The sequence below is a fragment of the Muntiacus reevesi genome, chromosome 13 (genome assembly GCF_963930625.1).
Source record: "Muntiacus reevesi chromosome 13, mMunRee1.1, whole genome shotgun sequence".
Lineage (NCBI taxonomy): Eukaryota > Metazoa > Chordata > Mammalia > Artiodactyla > Cervidae > Muntiacus > Muntiacus reevesi.
The window spans coordinates 43,551,328-43,564,484 of NC_089261.1; positions in this window are offsets into that span (position 1 = coordinate 43,551,328).

A 13,157-nucleotide genomic window follows, 5' to 3' on the forward strand; every position below is an offset into this window, starting at 1 on the left:
AGGAACTAAAGAGTCTCTTGATGAAAGTGAAAGAGGAGAGTGAAAAAGTTGGCTTAAAACTCAACATTCAAAAATGAAGTTAAGGTATCCAGTCCCATCACTTCATGGCAAATAGATGGGGAAACAGTGGAAACAGTGACAGACTTTATTTTCTTGAGCTCCAAAATCACTGTAGATGGTGACTGCAGTCATGAAAGTAAAAGCTGCTTGCTCCTTGGAAGAAAAGCTATGACAAACCTAGACAGCATACTAAAAAGCAGAGACATTACTTTGGCAGCAAAGTTCTGTCTAGTCAAGGCTATGTTTTTTTTCAGTAGTTAGGTATGGATATGAGAATGGATCATAAAGAAAGGTGAACATGGAAGGATTGCTGCTTTTGAACCATGGTGTTGGAGAAGACTTGAGAGTCCCTTGAATCACAAAGAGATCAAATCAGTCAATCCTATGAAATCAGTCATGAATATTTATTGGAAAGATTGATGCTGAACCTGAAGCTCCAATACCTTTCCCACCTGGTGTGAAGAGCTGAATCATTGGAAAAGACCCTGATGCTGGAAAGACTGAAGTCAGGAGAAGAGGACTGTAGAGGATAAGATGGTTTGATGGCATCACCACCTCGATGGACATGAATTTGAGGAAGCTCTGGGAGTTGGTGATGGACAGGGAAGCCTGACATGCTGCATTCCAAGGTGTCACAAAGAGTCGGAAACAACTGGGTGACTGAACTGAACTGGACTGAACAACTTACAGTTCTGCCAAAGGCCCACACTGTTTCTTACCTCTGGGCACTGCCATATAGATGATTCCTTAAATATGAGCATTGTCTTCTCTTATTTCACTCCTATTTTCCAATGTATTTTCTCTAAGTATGCCTCAGTTTTCAGCTTTTTAATTGTTTTTTCTTCATACTTTCCCAAGTCCTCCAGTCTGGCTTAGAAACCTTTTTAAATACTCCCAGTGCATTCTTCTTCTCGGTTATTATAGTGTTTAACACACTGCTTTGCAATTTCCTGCTTAATTACATCACAGCATGTTCAGTAGCGCTTTTTGTTATGCAGGGATATCAGATAAATTCTTAAGTTGAAGAAGATCAGTACACCTGCATTCTAAAGATACCAGAAATCTGTTTCCAACCTTATCATGCTTTTCAGACTTTCCTGTAATCTCACTGTCAACCCTACAAACATTTAACCAACCTGCATAGAGAGGAGTCTAGACATACAGAGGAACTGGTTGCAAAGAAAGGCAATGAGGGATAATTTGACGTAGACCCCAAGGAATTACTTTGGGTTTTTATTTCTTATTTGGGAGAGAGGTAAAAGGGCACTCTTTATCTCTCTCTCTTTTTTTTCTTTTTGCCAATTAAGAAAGTGTGATGTTTGAGTTTATGTGTCAACTTGGCTGGCCGCAGTGCCCAGATATGTTGTCAAACATTATCCTGAATATTTTTGTGAGGGTTTTTTGTTTTTATTTTTAATGATATTAGCATTTAAATGGGTGGGTTTTCAGTAAACCAGATTGTCCTCTGTAATGTGAGTAAGTCTTACTAAATAAGTTGAAGGGCTGAATAGAAAGATAGACTGACCTCCCAGCAATAGGGAATTCTGCCAGTAGATAGCCTTCAGACTTGAACTGCAGCTCTGGCCTTCCTGGGTCTCTAGCCTATTGACCTTTGGACCAGAACTATAGCATCAGCATTCCTGGGTCTCCAGACTGCCAACCCATGCTGCAGATTTTGGGCTTGCTGGTGATACCGTGCAAAGCCCTGTGGGGCTCCTGGGTACAAGGCCTTTCTGTATCCCCCATTTCTTTAATTATAGGAAACAGCCTTTGTTCAGCCTCCATGACCCTTCCAGAGTTCCAAGGGGTAGATTCAAGAAGTTGTTGATTAGAGCAGGGAGGGGATGTGAAACTAGGGATAAATAGTCAAGAGCAGCCTTCGGGCAAAGTCCTGTTTCCCCATGAACAAATACAGGCAATGATATATTTGAGCTATTTTGCAGATACTGAAATGCCCTCCAGGTGGGAGAAATTAAAGATTAGTAATGGTGTGCTGCCCACCAAGCCCATAGACCACGCCACACCAGTTGGACCAGAAGTTTGATGATGTTGACTCCTACCTACCTCACCACCAACCCGTCAGACAAATGCCCACAAACTGATCCTCTTTGAACTATTACTACAAAACTCACTATTTTCCGCAAGTTTGGACACATGGTTTTGAGGGCATTAGCCCACTGTGGCCCCCTTTGGCAAAGCAATAAAGCTACACTTTTCTACCTCACCTAAAACTCTGTCTCCAAGATTCAAGTCGACACTGGCGTACGGAGAAGCTGAGCTTTTGGCATCACCAGCCTCCTTAATCACATGAAGCAATTACTTAAAATAGGTACATTTAGATATGTGTGTGTGTGTTGTTGTACAGTTGCTAAGTTGTGTCCAACTCTTTGTAACCTCATGGATTGCAGCATGCCAGACTTCCCTGTTCTTCACTATCTCTTGGAGTTTACATAAATTCATGTTCATTGAGGCAGTGATGCCATTCAACCTTCTCATCCTCTATCACCCCCTCCTCTTCTTGCCCTCAATCTTTCCCAGCATCAGGGTCTTTTACAGTGAGTTGGCTCTTGACATCAGGTCGTCAAACTATTGGAGCTTCAGCTTCAACATCAGTCCTTCCAATGAATATTTAGGGTTGATTTCTAAGTTTGATTTAAGGATTGACTAAGTTTGATCTCCTTACTGTCCAAGGGTCTCTCAGGAGTCTTCTCCAGCATCACAGCACCACAGTTCAAAAACATCAATTCTTTAGCATTCAGTCTTCTTTATGGTCCAACCCTCACATCCATACATGACTACATGACTACTGGAAAAACCATATTTTTGATGATACAGACCTCTGTCAGTATAGTGATGCTTCTGCTCTTTAATATGCTTTCTAGGCTTGTCAGCTTTTCTTCCAAGGAGCGTGCATCTTCTCTTTTCATGGCTACCTTCACCATCCACAGTGATTTTGGAGCCCAAGAAAATAAAGTCTGTAACTGTTTCCACTTTTCCCCCATCTATTTGCTGTGAAGTGATGGAACTGGATGTCATGAACTTGATTTTTGGGGTTTTGAGTTTTAAGCCAGCTTTTGAATTCTTCTTTCACTTCTTTTACTCTCTTTCACCCTTATCAAAGAGGTTCTTTAGTTTTTCTTCACTTTTTGCCATTAGAGTGATATTATTTGCATATCTGAGGTTGCTGATATTTCTTCTGGCAATCTTGATTCCAGCTTGTGATTTATTCACCTGGCATTTCACATGATGTACTCTGCATATAGAGAAGGAAATGGCAACCCACTCCAGTACTCTTGCCTGGAAAATCACATGGACAGAGAAGCCTGGTAGGCTACAATCCATGGGGTCACAAAGAGTTGGACACGACTGAGCAACTTCACTTCACTCTGCATATAAGTTAAATAAGCAGAGTGATGGTATACAGCCTTGACATACTCCTTTCCCAATTTTGAACCAGTCCTTTCTTCCGTGGCTGATTCTAACTGTTGCTTCTCAACCTGCATTCAGGTTTCTGAGGAGACAGGTAAGGTGGTCTGGTATTCCCATCTCTTTAAGAATTTTCCATAGTTTGTTGTGATCCACACAGTCAAAGGCTTTAGCATAGTCAGTGAAGCAGAAGTAGGGGTGTGTGTGTGTGTGTGTGTGTGTGTGTGTGTGTGTGTGTGTGTGTGTGATAATCACCTATTGATTCTATTTCTATGGAGAACCCTGATTAATACTATGGGATATCAAGGGTTTGCGTGTATCTGTCAGCATAGGAGACTAATAATTCATTCATTGTTCAAGTGTTTGTTGTGCTTCAGTTGTGCGCGCACCCCAAAAGTAACACAGTGGAGCACAGTGAGAGAGTCATTAACCAGAGACGTCCCATGGTTCCTGGAGATTAAGGCCACTATTGAACAAAAGACCAACACCTACTGATTTCCTGGAACATTCCAAAGGCAGTGTGTTTGTTGGCTGGAGTAGCCTGCTGTGACAAGAGGAGTAGACAGGGCAGCGGTCCTGCAGTGTGAAGTCCCTCCATTTGGTATGGCGAGTATGTATGGGGTTCCTGTGACCATGCAGACACTGTGAAAAAGAACCAGGTTCAAGAACTGCTTGAAAGCACCCTTCTCAAGGCATTATTCTAATGGAATAAGAAGATCCAGATAGTAAGAAGTAATGTGATTAACTATCAGGACCCAGATCCTCACTCAACCTACACTTGTACATCTCTAAATGCCTGTTACACAGGATTCCTGCCACACAGAGGTAGATCGTAACAGTGTCACCTAAAATATTTACTTATTTTTCTCTCTTTTTATTTTTCAAAGTGAATGAACCAGAAGGACCATGATGAGAAGGAGGAAGAAAACACCCTCAACCCCCATGGTAGATCACTAGCCAAGGTCAGACTTGTCCAGTGGTATGATAGAATAACAACTGTTTTGTGTTAGATACCATGAGGCTAGCCAACTGTGAAGTTCGTGGGCACACACAAGACTTCTCATCTCTTAAAATGTAACCAGTTTTAAACTTAAGGGTTTACCCAAACCACTCTCAATGTCAGTGATATGTTAGAAGGACTCAGAACTCACTGAAAGACATTAATATTCACAGTTATAACTTTTGTTCAGCTAATACTGGTTAGAATCAGCAAAGAGAACAAGTGCCTCAAGAAGAGGAAATATACCAAAAGTGGAGATTCTGTCTCTCCCCATCGAGTCAGGACAACATTACTCACTTGGCATTGATGTGTGACGGTAGGTGTGGAGTACTGCCAACCAGGGAATCTCACCTGAGCTATGTTTAGAATTTTAATTGGTGCTCCTTGGTTGACTGTGCACATGGCTAAATGTAATCTCCATCACCTCTTGAGGTAGAGTGGATACTGTGTGGCCCAAAGCCCCCATCATAAATCACTTGTTAGTCTGCTGGCCACAGCCTCCAGGTAAATAAAGATAGTCTTCTGAGAGATTGTCTCCCAGATGAGACAAAGGCAAGACCTCTCTCTTAGTCAAACTCTTATATCAAGAGTTTCTGGAAAAGAAAAAGTTCCTGGTTGGTGAAAGTGGTATGTAGATAGAACATGTTTGAATAAGGGCATTCCTGAAAAGCAGTTTTTACATCTGTTGAATTTAGAATTAAGACATACATGCATAACTGGATTATTCTCAACTAGAAATGAGCTCTGTGAAAACAGGGATGATATCTTTCTTGTCTCCACAACTCAGTACAGATACTATTAGTGTAGGCTCTGAAGAAATATTTGTCCAGTGAATGAATAAAAGAGGCTTCCATAGTTATTCAGATGGTAAAGAATCTGCCTGCAATGTGGGAGACCTGGGTTCAAGATCTCCTGGAGAAGAGAATGGCTACCCACTCCAGTAGTCTTGGGGTTTCCCTAGTGGGAATGAATAAAGACCTATCATAAAACACTAGGTAGACCATCACTGCAGAGCTGTTATGGTGTGACATAGGTACTCCTGGTGATCATGATAAATTTATAAATGGTCAGAGCCTCAGTGATAAAGTCATTGCCTTCAGTCTAAATATTGCCTTCAATCTAAATAGAATAAAGAGGAGGAAGACTATGGTATTCCACGCATTACCTTATTAGCCTTCTAGAGGTAGCAAAAATATCTAGGACTTACTGCAGAGTTGCAGCAGTTGCTTGTAAGTTTCAAATGAAGTTTTGTCTCTTCTTTTGCTTAAAATAATTTATGATCTGAGCCAAGCAGTTAATAACATAGGATTTATGTTCTGAAAGCTTCAAAAGACAGGTTATGATGCTCTGGAAGGATTCTTTCAGGACAGGTTTAAGCCAGTATATGTGTGGTATGGCATGACAAATATCTTCCAAAGTACATAGAGTTCATCATTAGTTGCAATACTGACATATGGTGATATTGTTTGTGAAGTTTTAACAAAAACGATATTTTATGACTAAAATTCATGAATAATGCCTTTTATTTTAAATAAACTTTTGATTTTAGAATAGTTTTACATTTATAGAAAAGTTGTGAAGATTGTACAAAGAATTTCCATACACCTTGCATCATTTTCCCATATTATTATGATCTTAAATTAATATGGCACACTCCTCACAATTAATGCACCAATATTGATATGTTAGTATTAATTAAAGTTTATACTTTATTCAGATTTTCTTGGTTTTTGTCTAATATTCATTTTTAGTTTCAGAATCCTCATTACATTTAATCATCATGTCTCTTGAGGCTCCTCTTGGCTGTGACAGTTTCTCAGACTTTATTTTCTTTCCCTTTTTTTTTTTTTTAAATAGCTTCGACAGTATGGTCCAATTATTTTGTAGAATGTCTCTCATCAAAAAAACAAAAGCCACCATTTTTCTGATATTTTCTCATGATTAAACTAGGGATAGGCATTTTTGGGAGAAAGACCACAGAGCTAAACTGTGATTGTCATCACATCACGAAAAGGGTGCATGCTATCTGCATAACTTATCACTGTTGACTTTTGTGACCTTGAACAGTGACTTACAATGAGAATGGAAAGAAGGTCACTATGTGTGGTGCACACTTAAGGAGTGACTTGTTTTTCACCTCTTAGAAGGTGGATTATCTATATAAATAGCTTGGGATTTTTCTAGATCAGATACTTGTCTATATTCTTCCTTGTATTTAGTCAATTTTTTCTAAGTGCCTATTATTGAATATGTTACAATATTGCACCTGTTTTATGTTTTGTTTCTGTTTGATCCTATGGTATATGAGATCTTAGCTCCCTGACTAGGGATCAAAACCTGCACCCCCTGCATTGGAAGGCCAAGTCTTAACCCCTGGACCAGCAGGGAAGTCCCTCAATTATTTATTAGTATCAGTATAAGCTCATGGATATTTTACTATGCATTAAGTTATAATCCAATCCTACTTTATTATGTTGCTCTAATTGTTTTATATTTGGAAACTGCAACCTCTTTCAGTTGCCTTCCATGTCCATTTGACATCTCTAACATGATTTTTTTTTGTTGAGCACTTCCTGAACTTTGGGCACTACAAGAAATTCCATGGTCATCTTATATATTTATTGTGCCAGCTTGGAGCTAGCTACAGGAAGCCCTGGTGGTTTATTGGAGAATAGTATTAGAAACCAAGTCCTTTGTGCTAGGTGTTATTTTATTCTAATTTGTTAGTGCAAGGAAATATACACAGACATGCAGTAATGTCTTTATATATACATATCTATAAATATTTCTTTGTGTATCCAACTTATATTCATATTAGGCCAAAGATGAGTTTGTTACATATTCAACACTAATCAATCCATTACATGTTTTGCTCAAGCCTTCTCTCCTTGCTTATAATCTCCCACTTCAAATGAGAAACATGACTTACCTTCTGCCATCTATTTACTTAATTGTCCAATTCCAGTCCTGTGGTTTTGTAATTGCTAACTCATATCCCCAATGTAAACAACTGTATTTATTAGATTATAGAAGAACTAAAGAGCCTCTTGATGAAAGTGAAAGAGGAGTGTGAAAAAGTTGGCTTAAAGTTCAACATTCAGAAAACTAAGATCATGGCATCCAGTCCCATCACTTCATGGCAAATAGATGGGGAAACAGTGGCTGACTTTATTTTTCTGGGTTCCAAAATCACTGCAGATGGTGATTGAAGCCATGAAATTAAAAGATGCTTACTCCTTGGTAGGAAAGTTATGACCAACCTAGACAGCATATTGAAAAGCAGAGACATTACTTTGTCAACAAAGGTCCGTCTAGTCAAGGCTATGGTTTCTCCAGTGGTCATGTGTGGATGTGAGAGTTGGACTATAAAGAAAGCTGAGCACCGAAGAATTGATGCTTTTGAACTGTGGTGTTGGAGAAGACTCTTGAGAGTCCCTTGGACTGCAAGGAGGTCCACCCAGTGCATCCTAAAGGAGATCAGTCCTGGGTGTTCATTGGAAGGGCTGATGCTAAAGCTGAAACTCCAATACTTTGTCCACCTGATGTGAAGAGCTGACTCATTTGGAAAGACCCTGATGCTGGAAAAGATTGAGGGCAGGAAGAGAAGGGAACGACAGAGGATGAGATGGTTGGATGGCATCACCGACACAATGGACATGGGTTTGGGTAAACTCTGGGTGTTGGTGATGGACAGGGAGTCCTGGCGTGCTGCGGTTCATGGGGTTGCAAAGAGCTGGACAAGATTGAGAGACCAAACTGAACTGAACTGAGGACTTGTATATATACTCCTTATGCCTATTTTCTTATAATTGCTACACTTCTACAAAGTTACAAAAGTCAGCATGTTTTCCCTCAACCTCATTAGTGAGATTACTTCATACATGTGTGATAGGATTAGATTTGTTAGGCAGTTAGAGTAGGGAAAAAGGAGTCCAAAATGGCAGCCAGATGAGGTGGCTAGAACCACCACACAGAGGGCGAACAAAGAAAAGAAAAAGCCCGAGAATAAGGAAAACCATGTGTCAGAAGTGAAGAGTTCTGGCCGGAAAATGCACCCAACACGGCCCCTCCCCTGATTGGTCTCAAGCTCGTGCCTCATTTGCATTGGATGCAACCAGTCAGGTCCCTTGGACTGCCCAGGGGAGAGAACAAAGATGTAGAAAGGGAAACTTAAAACCGGCTGCGACCACTCATGCTGGTGTTGGTCTCCTCTTACCCCTGGAGAGTATTCTGCTTACTACTTGCTCAGTAAACCTTGCCTGCCTGAGCTCTTCTGGTCTGCCATTTCAGTTCTTTGCTACAGCAGGCCAAGAACCAAGGGAGAGAAAACTGGCCCAACAGATCCTTTTGTTATAGTTCATCCTGGAATACCAGGAACTTCTAAATGAGTTTGCCTATGTTGTATACATAACATTGTATGATTTGTGCTGTAAATTTCTAAGGGTTTTACCAATGCATAGTATCATATAACCGATATTACAATATAATACAGAATAGTTTTACTCCCCCGCCACCCCCTGCCAAATCCCATGTGCTTCACTTACTCAATTTTTCTCTTCCCCCAACTCTTACTCCATCTATGTTTAAGCCATTTCTACATTTTATTTTTTACATAGTGCCATATAAATGGGATTATATAGTTTGTAGTGTATTCAGACTTGCTTCTTCTACCTAGAAATACCTATTTAAGAGTTGTTGTTGTTCAGTTGCTCAGTCATGTCTGACTCTTTGCAGCCCCATGTACTGCAACATGTCAGGCTTCCATGTCCCTCACCACCTCCTGAAGCTTGCTCAAACTCATGTCCATTGAGTCAGTGATGCCATCCAACCATTTCATCCTCTGTTGTCCTCTTCTCCTCCTGCCTTCAATCTTTCCCAGCATTAGGGTCTTTTCTAATGAGTTGACTCTTTGCATCAGGTGGCCAAAGTATTGGAGCTCCAGCTTCAGTATCAGTCATTCCAATGAATATTCAGAGTTGATCTCCTTTAGGATGGACTGGTTGGATCTCCTTGCAGTCCAAGGGACTCTCAAGAGTCTTCTCCAACACCACAGTTCAAAAGTATCAGTCCTTCATCACTCAGCCTTCTTTATTTTCCAACTCTCATATCTATACATGACTACTGGAAATACCAGAGGTGTGACTAGACAGACCTTTGTTTGCAAAGTAATGTCTCTGCTTTTTAATATTCTATCAAGGTTTGTCATAGCTCTTCTTCCAAGGAACAAGTGTCTTTTAATTTCATGGCTGCAGTCACCATCTGCAGTGATTTTGGAGCCCAAGAAAATAAAGTCAGTCACTGTTTCTACTGTTTCCCCATCTATGTGCCATGAAGTGATGGGACCAGATGCCATGATCTTAGTTTTTTAAATGTTGAGGTTTTTTTCCCCTTCAATTTATTTTTCTTTAGTTAGTTAATTTATTTTAATTGGAGGCTAATTACTTTACAATATTTTGGTGTTTTTTTCCATATGTCAACATGAATCAGCCACAGCTGTACCTGTGTTCCCCCATCCTGAACCCTCCTCCCACCTCCCTCCCCACCGTATCTCTCTGGGTTGTCCCAGAGCACCAGCTTTGGGTGACCCCCTTCATGCATCAAACTTGCACTGGTCATCTATTTTACATATGGTAATATACATGTTTCAATGATATTCTCTCAAATCATCCTACCCTTGCCTTCTCCCACATAGTCCAAAAGTCTGTTCTTTACATCTTGCTGTCTTGCATATAGGATTGTCATTACCATCTGTCTAAATTCCATATATATGTGTTAATATAATGTATTGGTGTTTCTCTTTCTGACTGACTTCACTCTGTCTTATAGGTGGCAGTTTCATCCACCTCATTAGAACTGACTCAAATGTGTTCTTTTTTGTAGCTGAGTAAATTTCCATTGCATATATGTACCACAACTTCCTTATCCATTCATCTGCCGATGCACATTTAGGTTGTTTCCATGTCCTAGCTATTACACATGTCTCTTTCAGTTCTGGTTTCCTCAGTTTGCATGCTTGGCAGTGGGATTGCTGCATCATATGACAGTTCCATTTCCAGTTTTTTAAGGTTTAATCTCCACACTATTCTCCATAGTGGCTGTACTAGTTTGCATTCCACCAACAGTGAAGGAGGGTTCCTTTTTATTCACACCCTCTCTAGCATTTAGTGTTTGTAGTTTATTTGACAGAAGCCATTCAGACCTGCATGAGATAGTACCTCATTGTGGTTTTGATTTGCATTTCTCTGATAATGAGTGATGTTGAGCATCTTTTCATATGCTTGTTAGCCATCTGTATGTCTTTGGAGAAATGTCTGTTTAGTTCTTTGGCCCACTTTTTGATTGGGTCGTTTACTTTTCTGGTATTGAGCTGCATGACCTGCTTGTATATTTTAGAGATTAATTCTTTGTCAGTTGTTTTCGTTTGCTATTATTTTCTCCCATTTCGAAGGCTGCCTTTTCATCTTGTTTATAGTTTTCTTTATTGTGCAAAAGCTTTATGTTTAACTAGGTCCCATTTGTTTATTTTTGTTTTTATTTCCATTACTCTGAGAGGTGGGGCTTAGAGGATCTTGCTGTGATTTATGTCAGAGAGTGTTCTGCCTATGTTTTCCTCTAAGAGTTTTATAGTTTCTGGCCTTACATTTAGATCTTTAACGCATTTTGAGTTTATTTTTGTGTATTATGTTAGAAAGTGTCTAGTTTCATTCATTTACAAGTGGTTGACCAGTTTTCCCAGCTCTCATATCTATACACGATTTACTTGTTAGAGAGATTGTCTTTTCTCCATTGTATATTTTTGCCTCCTTTGTCAATGATAAGGTGTCCATTGGTGCATGTATTTATCTCTGGGCTTTCTGATTTGCTCCATTGATCAATATTTTTGTCTTTGTGCCAATATCATACTGCCTTGATGACTGTAGCTTTGTAGTATAGTTTGAAGTCAGGAAGGTTGATTCCTCCAGTTCCATTCATTCTCTAGATTGCTTTGGCTATTCGAGGTTTTTTGTGTTTCCATAGAAATTGTGAAATTATTTGTTCTAGTTCTGTGAAAAATATTGCTGGTAACTTGATAGGGATTGCATTGAATCTATAGGTTGCTTTGGGTGGTATACTCATTTTCACTATATTGATTCTTCCAATCCATGAATGTGGTATATTTCTCCATCTATTTGTGTCCTCTTTGATTTCTTTCATTAGTGTATATATATATATATATATATATATATATATATATACATATATATATACATACATACATATATATAGTATATATATATTTCATGTATATAAAACTATATACATAGATCTTTTGTTTCTTTAGGTAAATTTATTCCTCAGTATTATATTCTTTTCATTGCAATGGTGAATTGAATTATTTCCTTAATTTCTGTTTCTGTTTTTTCATTGTTAGTGTATATAAATGCAAGAAATTTCTGTGTATTAATTTTATATCCTGAAGCTTTACTATATTCATTGATTAGCTCTAGTAATATTCTTGTGGTGTCTTTTGGGTTTTCTATGTAGAGGATCATGTCATCTGCAAGCAGTGAGAGTTTTGCTTCTTTTCCAATCTGATTTTCTTTTATTTCTTTTTCTTCTCTGATTGCTATGGCTAAGACTTCCAAAACTAGGTTGAATAGTAGTGGTGACAGTGGGCACCCTTGTCTTGTTCCTGACTTTAGAGGAAATGCTTTCAATTTTTTTGCCATTGAGGATAATGTTTGCTGTGGGTCTGTCATGTATGGCTTTTATTACATTGAGGTATGTTCCTTTAATGCCTGCTCTGGAGAGTTTTTTTTTTTTTTTAATTACACATGGATATTGAATTTTGTCAAAGGCTTTCTCTGCATCTATTCAGATAATCATATGGCTTTTATCTATCAATTTTAATATGGTGTATCACACTGATTTGTGAATATTGAAGAATCCTTGCATCCCTGGGATAAAGCCCACTTGGTTATGATGTATGATCTTTTAAAGATGTTGTTGGATTGTGTTTGATAGAATTTTGTTAAGGGTTTTTGCATCTATGTTCATCAGTGATATTTGCCTGTAGTTTTTTTTTTTTTTTTTTTGTGGCAACTTTTTCTGATTTTGGTATTAGGATGATTGTGGCCTCATAGATTGAGTCTGGGGTTTACCTTTCTCTGCAATTTTCTGGATGGAGAAGGCAATGGCACCCCACTCCAGTACTCTTGCCTGGAAAATCCCATGGACGGAGGAGCCTGGTAGGCTGCAGTCCATGAGGTTGCTAAGAGTCGGACACGACTGAGCGACTTTACTTTCACTTTTCACTTTCATGTGCTGGAGAAGGAAATGGCAACCCACTCCAGTATTCTTGCCTGGAGAATCCCATGGACAGAGGAGCCTGGTGGGCCACAGTCCATGGGGTTGCAAAGAGTTGGACATGATTGAGCGACTAACACTACTACTACTACCTTTTACTTTAGATATAATATCTTATGCTTCAGGTCATTGTAATTCTAAAATCTTAACTGATATTATAGGCTCCTGAAGGTTTGTGGCATTAATTTTTTTTACCTTTCATCATGTATGATGTCTTATTAGGACAGTACTATTGGTATGGTGTCAATATGGTGGGCATAGTGTGTGAAATTAAAAGACAGCATTCCTGCAGACCATACTGTGACAAAGAACCAGAGTTAGCATA